The sequence below is a fragment of the Dama dama genome, chromosome 20, assembly GCF_033118175.1.
Source record: "Dama dama isolate Ldn47 chromosome 20, ASM3311817v1, whole genome shotgun sequence".
Taxonomy (NCBI): Eukaryota; Metazoa; Chordata; class Mammalia; order Artiodactyla; family Cervidae; genus Dama; species Dama dama.
Window position 1 is genome coordinate 83,789,655 of NC_083700.1, and position 17,368 is coordinate 83,807,022.

The 17,368-nt window shown below is 41.7% G+C and overlaps 1 protein-coding gene across 9 annotated transcripts in view; it reads right to left on the bottom strand.

Moving 5' to 3' along the window:
* FGGY (FGGY carbohydrate kinase domain containing) overlaps nt 1-17,368 on the bottom strand; it is a 475,197-nt gene that overhangs the window by 239,917 nt on the left and 217,912 nt on the right. The window lies entirely within an intron of this gene.

A 17,368-nucleotide genomic window follows, 5' to 3' on the forward strand; every position in this document is an offset into this window, starting at 1 on the left:
TAAAATCCTTCTGAACCTTAAGGCTCTAAGATTCTGAATGGGTGCCATTTGCTCAGTGCTAAGATTCCCACCACTTGTTAATTGTTTCATGGAGTTCCAGGGACAAACAGAGGCACTTCAGGACTCCTGGGGATAGAGGAGAGAGTGGGAATTAGAAGGAGGCAGAGGGTGAATGGCTCACCAATGTCCTGTAACCAAAAAGAGAGCACCTCTACAATACCAGTTTGTATCCATTTTTCAAATTTTCTCCAATTTGGAAAAAGTTTAGCTAAGAAAAGAAAACAGGAGAAGACTGAACCCACTGCATGGCTTCCACAGCTTCACTGTCTAGTATGGGCATATAGGCGTATGTGGGTGGAACATTTGAAATGTGGCTGGAGTAACTAAGGTGCTGAATTAATCTGAATTAATTTCCATTTCAATTTCAAAACTGATACTCAATTCAATTACTGAAAAACTTTTAAGTACATTTGGAACAACTACCACAAATCGATTTTTCAACATTAATTCAAGAAACCTAAATCAAGCATTCACAGTGAAAATTTAGAGTCTGAATTGAGAGGAACTAAGTAGAAAATACACATCAGATGTCAAAGATTTTGTATGAGGACATGAATGTAAAATATCTCATTAATAATTTTTAGATCAATTATATATTAAAATGATGTTTTGGATATGGTAGGTAAAATAAAACTTTTTATTTTATTATTTATTATTATTAAAATTAATCTCACCTATGTCTTTTTACTTTAAAGTGCTACTGGAAAACGTTAAATTTTAGGGATTCCCTAGGGACTCAGTGGTAAAGAATCCACCTGCCAACGCAGGGGACATGGGTTCCTTCCCTGATCGGGAGGATCCCATATGCCTTGGAGCAGCTAGGTCCGTGTGCCACAACTATTGAGCCTGCACTCTAGAGCCTGCAAGCCACAGCTACTAAGCTCACGTGTCACAACTACTAAGGCCCTCACGCCCTAGAGCCTGTGTTCTTCAACAGGAGAAGTCACTGCGATGAGAAGCCCAGGCACCACAGCTAGAGAGTAGCCCCAACTCGCCACAACTAGAGAAAAGCCCACACGACAACAAAGACACAGCACAGCCAAAAGTTAAAAAATAATAATAAATAAATATTTATTTTTTTAAAAATTGCACGTAAATTTTTGATTTCACATGTGGCTCATATTATATTTCTATCAGACAGCACTGGACCAGAGGCTAAGGTTCAGATTCTCAAATGATGGGTTGGGGGGCCCAGAGAATCTCGACTCCGCTTTGAATGCACAGCCAGCAGAAACCTGGAGGAAAGCAACACCCTTGACTGTGGACGGCCTGGCTCTGGACACTGTCTCCATCATGTCACTGTGTCTAGTATCCGGCACATACCAAACAACATTCCCATTCACTGAGCACTTCTATGCTGGGGACCATCCTAAGGATACACCACACATTCTCTCACTTCATTGTCACAGAAACCCTATGTTCCTGGGGGAACATTCCCTATGTGGGTACTATTCTAATTTGTCCCCATTGCACAGACAAATGGGGAAAATCAACTTTATGAATGGAAAGTAAATTTACCACAATCACACGACTTACAGTGTTGGAACACGGGCATGTATTCCAATCTGATGGATACCAACCCTGCGCTCCTGTTCTTTACATTTCAGTGCAGCTTCTAAGTGAAGGAAGGAATCAAGAGAAGTATTTGTAGAACAAACATTACATGTGTTTAAAAAGTGGTCCATGTAGAAATCACGTGCTCTATATACAGATTTCTTTTTAAGGGGTGAATTTTCCTAGGAAGGTCAAAATGGGAACTTCTATTCATCCCCAACCCCCACAAACACAAAGCCTGTAATTTTCAACGAAAAAAAAAAGGTTCAGAAAAGAAAAAGGGTTAGCTGGGTGGGGTACACTTCCAAGCCTTTTGGAAGTAATTTAGGAAGGAACGTCGGCTGATGAGATGCAGAGGGAGCCCCGGGCTTGCAGTCAGAAGGTCTGGATTCAAATGACATGCTGGAGGAGTACAAGTAGACTTCCCAGTAGAGGCAGCATTTTGAGCAAAGGCCAAGAAAGAGAGGAGACCACCAACAGGGCTGAGTAAGCTGGTATAGAAGCTGGGGTGGGGCCCAGCAGTGGGTGGAGGAGGCTGATAAGGTTGGAGAGGTACATACGGACATCCAGATGAAGGTGTCTCAATATATCACAAAGATCGCCGTAAGTTTCTGAAAGAGCATTAAGCCTGGGAGTGAGGTGAATGAATGTTTGCTTTTGCGTGTGTGTGTGAAACATAAGTGTTTTACAAGATTGTGTCAGTTTCAGGTATACAGCAAAGTGATTTGGTTACATACATATACATATATATGTTTTTTTCCACTCTTTTTCATTATAGTTTATTACAAGATATTGCAAAACCTGTATGCAGGTCAAAAACACAACAGTTAGAACCAGACATGGGACAACGGACTGGTCAAAATTGGGAAAGGAGTACGTCAAGGCTGTATATTGCCACCCTGCTTATTTATCTTATCTGCAGAGTACATCATGTGAAATGATGGACTGGATGAAGCAAAAGCTGGAATCAACACTGAAGGGAGAAATATCAACAACCTCAGATATGCAGATGACACCACCCTTATGGCAGAAAGCAAAGAGGAACTAAAGAGCCTCTTGATGAAAGTGAAAGAGGAGAGTGAAAAAGCTGGCTTAAAACTCAACATTCAGAAAACTAAGATCATGGCATCTGGTCCCATCACTTCATGGGAAATAGATGGGGAAACAATGGAAACAGTGACATACTTTATTTTGGGGGGCTCCAAAATCACTGCAGATGGTGACTGCAGCCACAAAATGAAAAGATGCTTGCTCCTTGGAAGAAAAGCTATGACAACCCTAGACAGTGTATTAAAAAGCAGAGACATTACTTTGCCAACAAAGGTCCGTCTAGTCAAAGCTATGGTTTTTCCAGTAGTCATGTATGGATTTGAGAATTGGGTCATAAAGAAGGCTGAGTGCCTAAAAATTGATGCTTTTGAACTGTGGTGATGGAGAAGACTCTTGAGAGTCCCTTGGACTGCAAGGAGATCCAACCAGTCAATCCTAAAGGAAATCAGTCCTGAATTTTCATTGGAAGGACTGATATTGTAGCTCCAACACTTTGGTCACCTGACGTGAAGAGCCAACTCACTGGAAAAGATCCTGATGCTGGGAAAGATTGAAGGCAGGAGGAGAAGGGGACGACAGAGGATGAGATGGTTGGATGGCATCACCAACTCAATGGACATGAGTTTGAACAAGCTCCACGAGTTGGTGATAGGGAAGCCTGGCGTGCTGCAGTCTGTGGGGCTGCAAAGAAACAGACATGATTGAGCAACTGAACAACAACAAGATACTGAACACAGTACCCAGATTCCAAGCTGAAGCTCCAATACTTTGGCCACGTGATGTGAAGAGCCAACTCATTGGAAAAGACCCTGATGCTGGAAAAGGTTGAGGGCAGGAAGAGAAAGGGGCGACAAAGGATGAGATGGGTGGACGGCATCACCAACTCAATGGATATGAGTTTAAGCAAACTCCGGGAGATAGTGGACAGGGAAGCCAGGCGAGCTGCAATCCATGGGGTCGCAAAGAGTTGAATGTGACTCAGTGACTGAAAAACAACCACCCAGACTCAGAGACATGAATTTGCATCTTTTTAAAGATCTCTCTGGCAGTGAACAGAATGATGTAAGGAAAAACAGTAGTGAAGCTCTCTCAGTAACCAGAGGATAGAGAAGGACGTTCATTAAGGTTACTGGCAAGTGAGATGCAGAAACAGAGGCAGATATGAGAGATTTTGTGGAGTGAGAAATGGTGGGAGGTCTGGTAGATAGGGAGCCACCACCACTTGGATTCCCGTTAAGGACGGACATGCTGTCCAGTGGGCGGTCAGGTCAGCAGACAGCCTCCAATTGCCAGTTCCTCAAGGTCATCAGATAAGATGATGACTTTCCAAGTATGGCTGCAACTGGAGACTCAACAGAATGGGAACAGAGGGCTCTGATGTGCACCACTCACTCCAGAACACAATACTCTGCCTGGTGAGCCAAGGTCTCATTGGACTTCATCACATTTGAATTCACCCTCTGCCCAATTCTACTACAATCCCTTTTCTTTCACAGATGGCAACCTCTAATAACCATCTTATACCCCCAAATCTATCTCAGCATCTGCTTCCAAAGAACCTGAACTAACACAGTGAGTCAGGCTTTCTCCTCAATCCCGTGGTCTAGGAACAAAAATACATATGCACAAAGATTAACATCTTCTTATGAACTGGAACCACAGCCTTCAGAAATCATTTCCCTGGACCCCAAGCAGGAATAAGCCTTGTTTAGCTAGAGCCCAAAGGGAAACAGCTTGGTATAAGATGGGATGATAGAAACAGGTGGGGACCTCGAAGAAGGCATCCCAGGAAATCACCCTTTATCAGCCAGAGGTGCACTGGGGACCAGAGGATCTGTCAGAGTAGGCTTTAGTGTGTCTCGACAAGTTTTCCGGAAATAATCTTCCTTTCGCTCTTCTTTCACCATAAAATTCAATTAATCACAGTATCGGCTTTCCCAGACTTAATGAGAACTTCACAGCCCCAGCACTTGCAGTCTTTTCCCTTCTGTTTATTCAAGCATTTTAGCAGACATTTCAAGAACAATGGTAATGAGGATGGCCCCAGATATTTTCGATCGTCCTGTGCCTAGATTTAGGTGCTGGGGAATGAGTGATAGACTCAATGAGGAGTTTCTGACCTCAGAAGGCTCACACAGTAGTCTGTGCAAACCAAGGCTCTCCAGACCATAGAGAAAATGCTCTCAAGGCAGAATGTGCATGTTGGTCTCAGAGCACCGAGGAGGGACAGTGAGGATGGCCTGGGGGAGAACAGGAAATCAAGATGAAGGTGACATTTGAGCCTGGTTTTGAAAGACAGGTGGCAGATTGCCGGTTTCAGTGCTTGGGGAGATGGAGGCCATTAGAGCGAAAAGCGAGTTCACTGGAGGGAGCCTTGAGGGGCACACAGGGTATTTCAGGCTTTCTTATGTTGCCAAAAAGGGCACCAGGGAGGAGAGAATGGAGGCAGCCTGGACAAGAAAGGCAGTGGGGGACCTCAGGTGGAGCTAACTAAAGCCACGTGGCCTGATGACCAGTGACTTTGAACTCTTATATTTACTACTTAAGAAGATAAATCTGCAGTGAGAAATGCCTGAAAAGGAACTTCAGGCTGGGAAACATTATGTAGAGATGAATTCTTGTTAAGGACATCAACAAAGATATAGATGGACTTACTTGTAGAAATACATTCCTAGGGGAAAGATACAGAGAACAGGTTTTCTCTGGATAGAGAAATTATGACTTTTTTTCTTTTTACTAACCCATACTTTCTAATTATTCTACCTGGAACATGTGCATCTTGTGTAATATTTTTGAAGGTGTTTCCCCTTTAAATCTGTGCAGGGTGAGTCAGTTAGGGCACATGCATTCAGCAGCATCCTTCATAACCATTAAAATGAATGAGGAAGAATTAAGGTGTGGATTTGGAAGGGAGTCCAAGATAAATCAAGTGAAAATGGCAAGATGCAGAGTAGTATTCGGAGTATTCTCCCACTTGTGAATTCTGTTAAAGGATACAGAAATATAAGCACATACACTTCCAGGGAAGTCCTAGGAAAAAAGCACAGAATGTTGTTCCAGTGGGGACTGGGATTCAGGGTGGGCCCTTGTCTCTGACACTTGTGCTTCATTGGTACCTGGCCTTGAACTACTTCTGTGATCAAAGCAAACTGGTAAAGTTAAAATAAAAGCAAGATTAAAATAAGGAGAATTCTACATACTTTTTTCAAATAGTTCTCCTCAGCCTGAAGGCAGGGGAGAAACCCTAGTCCATTTTACTTACTTTTTTTTTTTCATTTTACTTACTTTTTTGATCTGGTTGGCTTCTTTTCCCATGAACACACCCTCACCTTGGGGTGTAAAAAAGCAATTGCTTTGAGGGCTCTTGGGCCCCTCTGTCCACTGATTCCCATTCTGATGGGCAGAGTCGGTTTGAGGGTCACAAACTGGGGCCTACAATTAGCTGGTGGTTACAGTCTCTCTGCATAGGCAGGGGCTACTATTATACCAAATCTTCCCCTACCAGTTTTTCAATTATCTATGACTAATGAGCACTTTGGGAACAGTTTCAGACACACACATAATCCTCTTTCCTGACGTCAGCAGCAGAAATTAATGACTGTGTGGATTGCTGGGAGACAGAAAATGCATTATAATGGTCAACAGAACTGTTATCCTCTCCAGGAAGGGGGAGGTGGGGGCGGGGTGTCATATTAACTGGAAGGTTCAGTGTTCCTTTGTATTCCTACAAACATGAGATGAAACCCAAGGGGAGAGCTGGCTCAAAGCCCGTGGAAATGTCAGAGAGAGGTTTGGGCGTGGGTGGTATGTGACCCTGGTTCCTCTGTGCTTGGCACTGGATCCCTGGTCCCTGCTCATTTTTGCCAAGGTCAACAGGCCAACCGGATCAACCAGGACAGTGCTAAGTGACATCCTGCCCTGCCTGCAGAGTGAGTCTCTGAGGACTTTCAGATTGAATCCGCTTCCAATCTGGTTTTGAGATGAGAGAACAAAACACACGAACATGCAACTCTCCAACAACAGGCTGGGAATTACTTCAAAAGAGTGTGGTGGTTTCTATGACTTTATTGTTGCACATGGGCAAACTATGAGCTGGGAGAGTTTCGAAGATTTGTAAAGACCGGGTCCAATTCTGGTAGAGCTCCAAAGTTATGTGAACCATGAGGCCTCAAGTTATCAAAACATAATACCATTATATGCTTAAGGCTGCCAGTAGATTGGCTATTGATACTTTTTTTAAAAGAACTGATAGAATCAGGGGCTTCAGCCATACCTAGCACCAAAATTCTCCTACAGAGATCTCACCTGGGCATGTTGGTATAGGGGGCTTTCTAGACCTGGAACCAAAACTGATACAAGACTCACTGAAAAACTTTCCAGTAATTCTTGCTCCTGAATGGGAAGTACACATGCCTACAACTCTTCACTCAGAGTAAGTAATGAAAACCTCAAACGTGACATGTCCTGCCACCTGTTGAAAGACATCTTCTGAAACAAGAAGTTGTTCATTTCCCTGCTAAAAATAACCTTGTTCCAACTAGGAATTAAACTGTATTTTAAATTACTGATTTAATAATTTTCTGATGATAGCCTCATCATTCATTGATCATTAAAGAAATGTTTACGGAATACCTACTATGTGGCAAGCACTGCTGTCATGATAAAAATGCATTAAGGAACAAGAGAGATGAGGGTCTCTGCCCTCATAGACACTATTCCCAACCAATACCTCTTCTGAGTTATAATTGTAACTATTCCAATCCTGTAAGCTCTTCTGTGATTTGGACTCTCTTTTTTATATTGCTGTATCCCTACCATTCTATTTTGATCCACAGGAGGTGTTTACTCAATAAACATACAATATATTTTAAATCAAGCTTTGAATAACCCTTACGTTATGTTTTGGTTTTTCCCTGTTTTTCTTTTCTTCTCTCCTATTAGAGAACAGCTCAGAGAGAACTGTATTTATCTCTGCATTCATTTCCCCTCCCCGCAGCACCCAGCAGTGTTTTCTAGAACACACATCCTCAGTAATGTTCATTCAACTGAATTTATACGTTCCTTTTAGAAAGAACATAAAGCTGCAATAAACTTATACACACACACAAGGCTGAATATCAGTAGTTGGGACAGTCAAGGGCAGAGACTGGATTGAAGGTTAATTCTTGAATGCTACTGAGACAAGGAACATGTTTCATTATATAATCCCACAAGTAATACACTCTCGTCTAACTCAGGCACAATGTAATGTATTAAGATGTATGCATGTGCCTAGAAAATGATTGACCAGCAGGTCCAAGGATCTCACTAGGTACGGTGATGCCATGGTGACAAGTCATTGTGGATATCATCCTGAATGAAACAGAGGCTCTCAAACTCTCCTTGCCTGGTCAAGCCAGATTCAAGAAGTGAATGGTGGTCAAGTTACAAGTTTAAAGTCCCAGGTCTTAAAGCTAAATGGCCCTGAGGAAGGTAGGATGGACACTAGGCCAAGGAGTTTGGACTTGTTCTAACAAGCAACTGCCACTGCAGGTCAATGAGCCACGAAGTGACATATATGACATATTTTAGGAAGATAAATATCCTAATAATAATGTCTATTTATCAAAACCTATGGACTCTCAGTTACTGTTCTTGGCATTGCTCAGTTGCTATCCACTTCATTAACAGCAACAAACCCGTGAGGATAGTATTAGAATCATCATGTTTGTTGTTGTTCAGTAGCTAAGTTATGTCTGACTCTTTGGGACCCCATGCACTGCAGGACGCCAGACTTCCCTGTCCTTCACTATCTCATGGAGTTTGCTCAAATTCATGTCCATTGAATTGGTGATGTTATTCAACCATCTAATTTTCTGTTTCCCCCCTTCTCTTTTTGCCCTCAATCTTTCCCAGCATAAGGGTCTTTTCCAATGAGTTGGCTCTTCACATCAGGTGGCCAAAGTATTGGAGTTTCGGCATCAGTCCTTTCAATGAATATTCAGGGTTGATTTCCTTTAGGATTGACTGGTTTGATCTCTTTGCAGTCCAAGGGACTCTCAAGAGTATTCTCCAGCACCACAATTTGAGAGCATCAATTCTTCAGCACTTAGCCTTCCTTATGGGCCAACTCTCACATCTGTACATGACTACTGGAAAAACAATGGTTTTAACTATACAGACCTTTGCTGGCAAAGTGATGTCTCTGCTTTTTAATACATTGTTTCAGTTCAGTTCAGTCACTCAGTCATGTCCAACTCTTTGCAACTCCAAGTACATTGTTTAGGTTTGTCACAGCTTTCCTTCCAAGGAGGAAATGTCTTTTAATTTCATGGCCGCAGTCACCATCTGCTGTGATTTTGGAGCCCAAGAAAAAAACTATCACTACTTCCACTTTTTTTCCCTTCTATCTGCCATAAAGTGATAGGACCAGGTGCCATGATCTTAGATTTTTAAATGTTAAGTTTTAAGCCAGCTTTTTCACTTCCTCTTTCACTGTCATCAAGAGGCTCTTCAGTTCCCCTTCGTTTTCTGCCATTTGAGTGGTATCATCTGCATATCTGAGGTTGCTGACATTTCTCCTGGCAATCTTGATTCCACCTTGTGATTCATCCAGCCTGGCACTTTGCATGATGTACTATACTCCTTTCTCAAATTTTGAACCAGTTTGTTGTTCCATGTCCAGTTCTAACTGTTGCTTCTTGACCTGCATACAGGTTTCCTAGAAGACTGGTAAGGTGGTCTGGTATTTCCATCTCTTGAAGAATTTCTCACAGTTTACTGTGATCCACACAGTCAAAGGCTTTAGTGTAGTCAATAAAGCAGAAGTAGATACTTTTCTGAAAATCCCTTGCTTTCTCTATGATTCAGTGAATATTGGCAATTTGATCTCTGGTTCCTCTGACTTTTCTAAATCCAACTTGTACATCTGGAAGTTCTCAGTTCATATACTATTGAAGTCTAGCTTGAAGGATTTTGAGCATACCTTGCTAGCATGAGAAATGAGCACAATTGTATGGTAATTTGAACTTTCTTTGGGATTGGAATGAAAACTGACCTTTTCCAGTCCTGTGGTCACTGCTGAGTTTTCTCAAATCTGCTGGCATATTGAGTGCAGCACTTTAACAGCATCACCTATTAGGATTTGAAATAGCTCAGCTGGAATTTCATTACCTTCACTAGTTTTGTTCATAGTGATGTTTCCTAAGGCCCACTTGACTTCACACTCTAGGATATCTGGCTCTAGGTGAGCGACCACACCATCATGGTTAACCAGGTCATGAAGATCTTTTTTGTCTAGTTCTCCTGTGTATTCTTGCCACTTCTTCTTCATCTCTTCTGCTTCTGTCAGGTCCTTTCCATTTTTGTACTTTAGCATGCCCATCCTTGCATGACATGTTCCCTTGATATCTCCAATTATCTTTATGAGATCTCTAGTCTTGTCCATTCTACTGTTTCCCTCTAGTCTTATCCATTCTACTGTTTCCCTCTATTTCTTTGCACTGCTCACCCAAGGCTTTCATATCTGTCCTTGTTATTTTTTGAAACTCTTGCATTCAGATGGGTATATCTTTGCCTTTCACTTCTTTACCATCTGAGCCACCAGGGAAGCCCAGAATCACTATGCTGCAATTATAGAAATAAACACGACAGAAAGGTTACATAATTTGTTGAAACTCATCTATCTGATGAGGGACGAGGTCTGGGTTTCAATTCAGGGTTCTCAGACTCCAAAGTCGGAGATCTTCCTACTATACCACATAGATTCGAGCTGGGAGATACAGAGCCAGAGAGGATGATCTCAAGAATATATTGACTGTCATGGATATAACAGGAGGAAGCTTCATTTGACAAGAGGCTCCCAAGTGGGTCGTGTCCAGGAACATGAAATCCCAGCATGCTGATCCATCTAGCTCCTTCCTTTTCTCTCCCAGGTAAATTCCAAAGACACAGACTCAGGACTTCAAATGGTCATTAGGGACCATCAACTTTAGTACATTCCTCCTACAGCAGAAAACACTGAATCAGGGAGGAAGGTGGGTTCCCTGGGGTCACTCCCTGTGGTAGTAGAGTCTGGAATGAACCCTAGGGCTCCCAACCAGAGGCAGGCTTCCTCCACTTCTCCATACTCCCATCCTGCCCCCAATCCTAACTGCAGCAGGAAGCTCACTTAAGCCAGGGTCTAAGTCACAGGGAGAACAGGAGAACTGGCAAAAGTCCAGTGGATTCCAGCAGTGCAGGTGGCCAATTCTAAACTATTCAGAGCATAAAGTGCAGTTTTTTAGCTTGAAATCATCCACTTTGACACCAACAGTGACCTAATTCTCTAGATAATTGCTGATGCCCTATTTTGCCCTCACCTAGCCTAAGGCCACCTCCAAAGAGCCTTTCCTGGGTAGATCATAATTAATCAGTCTTTCCTCTACAATCCCACAGCATGTTTCTTGGAATTACATCATTCTGTTCTATATAATAGCTTTTTCTCCCCACCTTGTGCTTCCTTCTCCTATCTTAGATTCTAACCACCTTGAGGGTAGAGCTCTTTTGGTTTAGCAGAGCACTCAGAAGGTCAGGTTAGGAGGTGGGCAGGCTTGGGTGAGGATCCTGGCTTTACCAATCACAGGGCTTGTGACCTGGGCAAGTAATTCAATTTCCCTGCTGCAATATCCTCATTTTTCAAAAAGGCTACAATCATGCTATTGAATATTTTTCTCCCAAAGTGGTTGTGAGACTCAAACAAGGTGATACATACAAAAGGACTTTAGGATTCTGTCTGCCACAAGGGAAATGTTTGATAAATGTAGATATCATGGTTATTGTGACTCTGTATTGCTGGTGTATAGGTACTGCCTGGCACACAGTGGTTATTCAGTTCATTCTGGCTGAGGTTATAAAGCTGAGGAGAGAGCTTCAATGTTAGGGCATGTGGAGATATATGCTTTGGGGTTTATAAGAACAAACCAGAGAAACTGTGAAAATCTGTTAAAATATTCACAGTAACGGAGTTCAGTTTTCCAGCACAAAAAGTGTCTCCCCACAGCTATGTCCCCATGGTATGTCTCCAGAGTGAAATGTTTTAAAAGCGCTGAAGGTGTTCCCCTCAGAGTTATTTTATGGACCAAATGTTTGCTTCAAAAGGAAAAATTATGATTTTGTCAGTGAAACGCTTGACTGTTAAGATGACCAATGATTTTAAAACCCAGGCATACAGTTCTGCTGTGGAGACTTCCCCTATTGCTAGGGGAAGGCAAATTCAGGAAGTATATGAAAATATTTTAGCTGTCACTGTGCTGAAGACATTAGAGCTGTGGTCTGGCCAGCTTTACTTTCTCTTTGCATAATTCAGTAAAAAAATAAAAATCATATAAAGAAAACTAGGGACTGACACAGATTTCTCAATTTTTTATTTAGTCTCCTGGATTCATTAAAAAAAAAAATCCTAGACTTTGGATCATCTGTCTCTATCATTCTATCTCTGAAAAGAAGAGAAAGGGGATGACCTCAAAATAAAGGATATTCTCTTAAAATTAAATATATTTCCTTTTATAGAATTTATTTTCTCATCCTATCACACACCAGTGAACACCTTGCCAGGGGCCACAGTTGGTCTCTAGTCTTGTTAGCAAATTGCTGGTTTACAGAATGCTAACAGCCTTCTAACAATGGGGGAACCAAACAGCAAGTTCTCACGTGAAGAAGTCAGTTGGTGGGGCCAGTATTAACCACACATCATCAAACATCTGGTGATCTGAAGACATCTGGGGCTTTTTTATCATGTAGACCAAACATGATTCAGGTAATTGACCAAATTTTTCACTTCCCAACCAGATGTCTTAGTTCCATATAAATGAAGCCAATCTTGTACTTTCATGTGCAAATAAGCGAGACATAAATTCACCCTGGAGGGCAGAATTAATTGCTTATTTTCAATGAATAGCAAATTACATATTATTCCTTTATTCCCCAATGATTTTACCTTGAAAAAAGGTTTTCCACTCCTGTTTTGAAAAGCATATACTGTATCTTAGGAGAGTTCTGTCATTTTAAAATGTTTATTCCTTATAGCTAGTAAGTTTTGCAATGAGTCAGTATGCTATAATGAAAAGAGTGGTCTTAGGAGTCAGAATGAATCATGTTCTAGTTCTGTGTCCAGTCCCACCTTCAGACTTTTAAGGGCCTTGAACAAAGCTACTTAAAGTTTTTGGATTCTGATTTTCTTTGCAGATATAAATCATAAAACCATTTATAAGGGACACTGGGAGGACTTGAGATCATTCATTTCTACAATATGTGTTGGAAATTTACTCAGTCTATTAGGGAGATACAACGGGGAACCCCAGTGCTGTCCTGGGGCCTCTGTCAAGAGTACAGGTGCTCAAGTTGGGGTGCTGTTCAAGCCCTGTTTAAAATGCTGGGAGAACAAGCATACTGTCCAACAAGGACAGTGCCTTGATTCAGGGTTTTTAATAAAAGTATGAGCAACTCCAACTGAAGCTAATGTTTAAGAGAGTATCAAATCTGTAAAAGGAAGGACCTGTCTGAAACCTTTCCTCTTCTTTTATGGCTCTCAAGCACACCCTGGAATTTGCTCTCATCACATTTGTTTAAAGAATTCATGTGGTTATCAATGACCCTCCACCCTCTATGCTGTTGTCCTGACAACCAACCATTTACCAGACAGAATATGGAAAGCAGACGACAACGTGTCCCTTTGGTCAGGTTTAACAGCAAAACTCAACAATACTCAGACAATATTAAAAGACCAGGGTCTCAGGGTTTTGAGATCCTTCAAAGGGATATAAATACACAGATACAGATATACAAATATACATATAAAGAAGGAGAGGGGGATGTATGGTGAACTCAACTGGGTAAGGAGAGGCTGCTATGAAGAATTCAATTTAACAGCTGTTTAATAGCTATTTTATTTCAATAGCCAAGCTACAAAGAGAAACACTGCACATAAAGGCAAAAAGGGCTGAATTTGTTGTTCTAAGAAGTTAGATTCTTTTATTACCAAAGTTTAGAAACATTTAAAATATATGAATAAACAGAATGTGGCTGTGGTTTTTAAACTTTTTTCCAAAAACCAGAACTTTTTTTTCCCCCCAAATGGAATCAATACATAAATCTGATTTGGTTCAACTAGAGAGAAAATGCCCCAAAGTGATGGATGCCCTAGCTCTGACATCTATGAGACATCCAGATCTGGGGGCTGAGGTTCAGGGGTTCTAATCTCGAACTTAATCTATGGTGAGAAACTGTGATGGGAAGGTATTCTACAGGGGAGTGACGGTAATCTGGTGCTGGAAAACTGTAGGTCTGTAAGGCTGTTGTTGCTTAGTCTCTAAGTCACGTTGGACTCTTTGCGACCTCATGGACTGCAGCGCACCAGGTTCCTTTGTTCTCTACTACCTCCCAGAGGTTGCTCAAATTCATGTCCATTGAGTTGGTGATGCTATCTAACCATCTCATCCTCTGCCACCCCTTTCTCCTTTTGCCTTCCCTCTGTCCCAGCATCAAGCTCTAAGGCTGTGCTGTAGAACAAAAAGTGAAGAGCAGAAAGTGTCCACTATTTAACCACAAAGACAGTGACCTCATTCTGAGTGAGCGAAGATGCTGGCACTGAAGGACCCACAAGCAGGAGTGGAATATGCCAGGTTGGCATTGAGCCAAATGTCAGAGTAAAATCCCTGAAGCCTTCAACCATGTCACCATGGGAATTTAGCAGGAAAAGTTTCAAAACATGATGCTCTAACTTAATGTCTTTTAAGTCTCTGACTGGCTCATCCAGTGTGTATGTTGGGAAGGGAAAGTTCATGGAGATTTTGGGGAAAATGCTCAAGTGATAAGAAGATGCAACTTTAAGCTTTGTAAATAAAACAAAATCTAATTTCTCTATTTCAAAGTCTCATTCTCTGGACACAGGAGTGGGGAGACTGAACAGACCGTGCCCAAAAGGAAGGCTGGCTCAAAGCCCAGAAGTGTCACTGCCCATCTCATCCTTTCACAATGGCCACAGGGATGATTCCCAGAGGGGGAACGGGGTGCAGAGGGAGCTAGCCCAGATTTCTAACAGGCTTCCGTGCCTTGAGTCAGGAGGAGAAACAGACAAACTGCAGGATTCTGCCTTTTGCAGAGAGTTTTGGGATTGTGTAGCGTCTGGAAGGTGAACAAGGGTGGATATCTATGGGCTGGGTAGGGGGAGGTGTTTATGAGGTTAATCCACCAGGCCCTGGCTTGCATAGCCAGAATCAACTATTTTTTAAACAAAAATCAAGATCACAAAGCTATTATGCAGAAACACAATATGTAGAAAAACTGTGTTTTTTTTTTCTCTCTAGTTTTCAAAGATAATACAAATTCCTTACAGCCAATTCAAACACTAAAAAAAGACAGCAGAAGAAATTTCCCATTATTTCCTTCTCCCAGAGATAACTACCCCTGAAACTCATAAAGAATACCCTACCAACATATTAAGGTACCAGTGGTTCACTGGTAAAGAATTTGCCTGCTAATGCAGGTTTGATCCCTGGGTTGGGAAGATCCGTTGGAGGAGGAAATGGCAACCCACTCCAGTATTCTTGGCTGGGAAATCCCATGAACAGAACAGCTGGCAGACTAAAGTCCACAGTCTTGAAAAGAGACACAACTGAACACACATGCACATACCATACATACATGTTTACTTCCATGTACAAGGGATATTACAAGTATGCAATTTTATAGTTTGCCTTTTTAACTCAGCAGTATGTCACAGACTTCTTTACTCATCAGTGAGTACATTCTTTTCGAAAATGTATCATTCTGTAATATGGATGTGCCATATTATTTAACTAAGCCCTTAGTTTCAGAAACTTAGTTTGTTTCTGTCAAATTAAAAACAGATCTAAATTGACCTAGGAGAGGCTTCACTTCAGTTCAATCACTCATTTGGGTCCGACTTTGCAACCCCATGGACTGCAGCAGGCCAGGCTTCCCTGTACATCACCAACTACTAGAGCTTGCTTAAACTCATGTTCATCGAGTCAGTGATGCCATCCAATCAGCTCATCCTCTGTTGTCCCCTTCTCTTCCTGCCTTTAATCCTTCCCAGCATCAGAGTCTGTTCCAATCAGTCAGTTCTTCAGATCAGGAGGCCAAAGTATTAGAGCTTCAGCTTCAGCATCAATGAATATTCAGGACTGATTTCCTTTAGGATTGACTGGTTTGATCTTGCAGTCCAAGGAACTCTCAAGAGTCTTCTCCAACAACACAGTTCAAAAGCATCAATTCTTCGGTGCTCAGTTTTCTTTACAGTCCAACTCTTACATCCATACATGACTACTGGAAAAACCATAGCTTTGACTATGTCGGCAAAGTAATGTCTCTGCTTTTTAATATGATGTTTAGGTTGGTCATAGCTTTTTTCCAAGGAGCAAGCATCTTTTAATTTCATGGCTGCAGTCACCATCTGCAATGATTTTGGAGCCCAAGAAAATAAAGTCTCTCACAGTTTCCATTGTTTTCCCATCTATTTGCCATGAAGTGATTGGACCGGATGCCATGATCATAGTTTTTTGAATGCTGAGTTTTAAGTCAGCTTTTTCACTCTCGTCTTTCACTTTCATCAAGAGGCTCTTTAGTTCCTCTTTGCTTTCTGCCATACGTGGTATCATCTGCATATCTGAGGTTATTGATATTTCTCCTGGCAATCTTGATTCCAGCTTCTGCTTCATCCAGTCAGCATTTTGCATGATGTACTCTGCATTTAAGTTAAATAAGCAGGGTGACAATATACAGCATTGACATACTCCTTTCCCAATTTGGAACCAGTCTGTTGTTCCATGTCCAGTTCTTCTTCTTTTTTTTTTTTTTCATTTATTTTTATTAGTTGGAGGCTAATTACTTTACAATATTGTAGTGGGTTTTGTCATACATTGACTCCATGTCCAGTTCTAACTGTTGCTTCTTGACCTGCATACAGATTTCTCAGGAGGCAGGTAAGGTGGTCTGGCATTCCCATCTCTTGAAGAATTTTCCACAGTTTGTTGTGATCCACACAGTCAAAAACTTTAGTGCAGTCAGTGAAGCAGAAGTACAAGTTTTTCTGGAATTCTCTTGCTTTTCCTATGATCCAACAGATATTGGCAATTTGATCTCTGGTTCCTCTGGCTTTTCTAAATCCAGCTTGAACATCTGGAAGTTCTCGGTTCATATACCATTGAAGCCTCACTTGGAGAATTTTGAGCATTACTTTGCTAGCGTGTGAGATGAGTGCCATTGGGCGGTAGTTTGAACATTCTTTGGCAATGCCTTTCTTTGGGATTGGGATGAAAACTGACCTTTTCCAGTCTGTGACCACTGCTTAGTTTTCCAAATTTTCTGGCATATTGAGTGCAGCACTTTGACAGCATCATCTTTTAGGATGTAAAATAGCTCAGCTGGAATGCCATCACCTCCAGTAGCTTTTTTCATTGTGACGATTCCTAAGGCCCATTTGACTTCTATTCCAGGATGTCTGGCTCTAGGTGGGTGATCACTAGGAGAGACTTAGTATGGATTATTGTAAGGGGGTAAAGGGACTTTTCCAATAGGAGAGGAAAATTTACTGCAATAGGGAGAATATTGTAACCATAAAATCTGTAAGTGTCCCAAGAGTTGCACATAAATTGTGTGTCTTTTATAGAGTAAACAAGGCTAGAAAGAATAAAGTGTAGGGAAATGGCAAGAAAGAGTGGTGTGA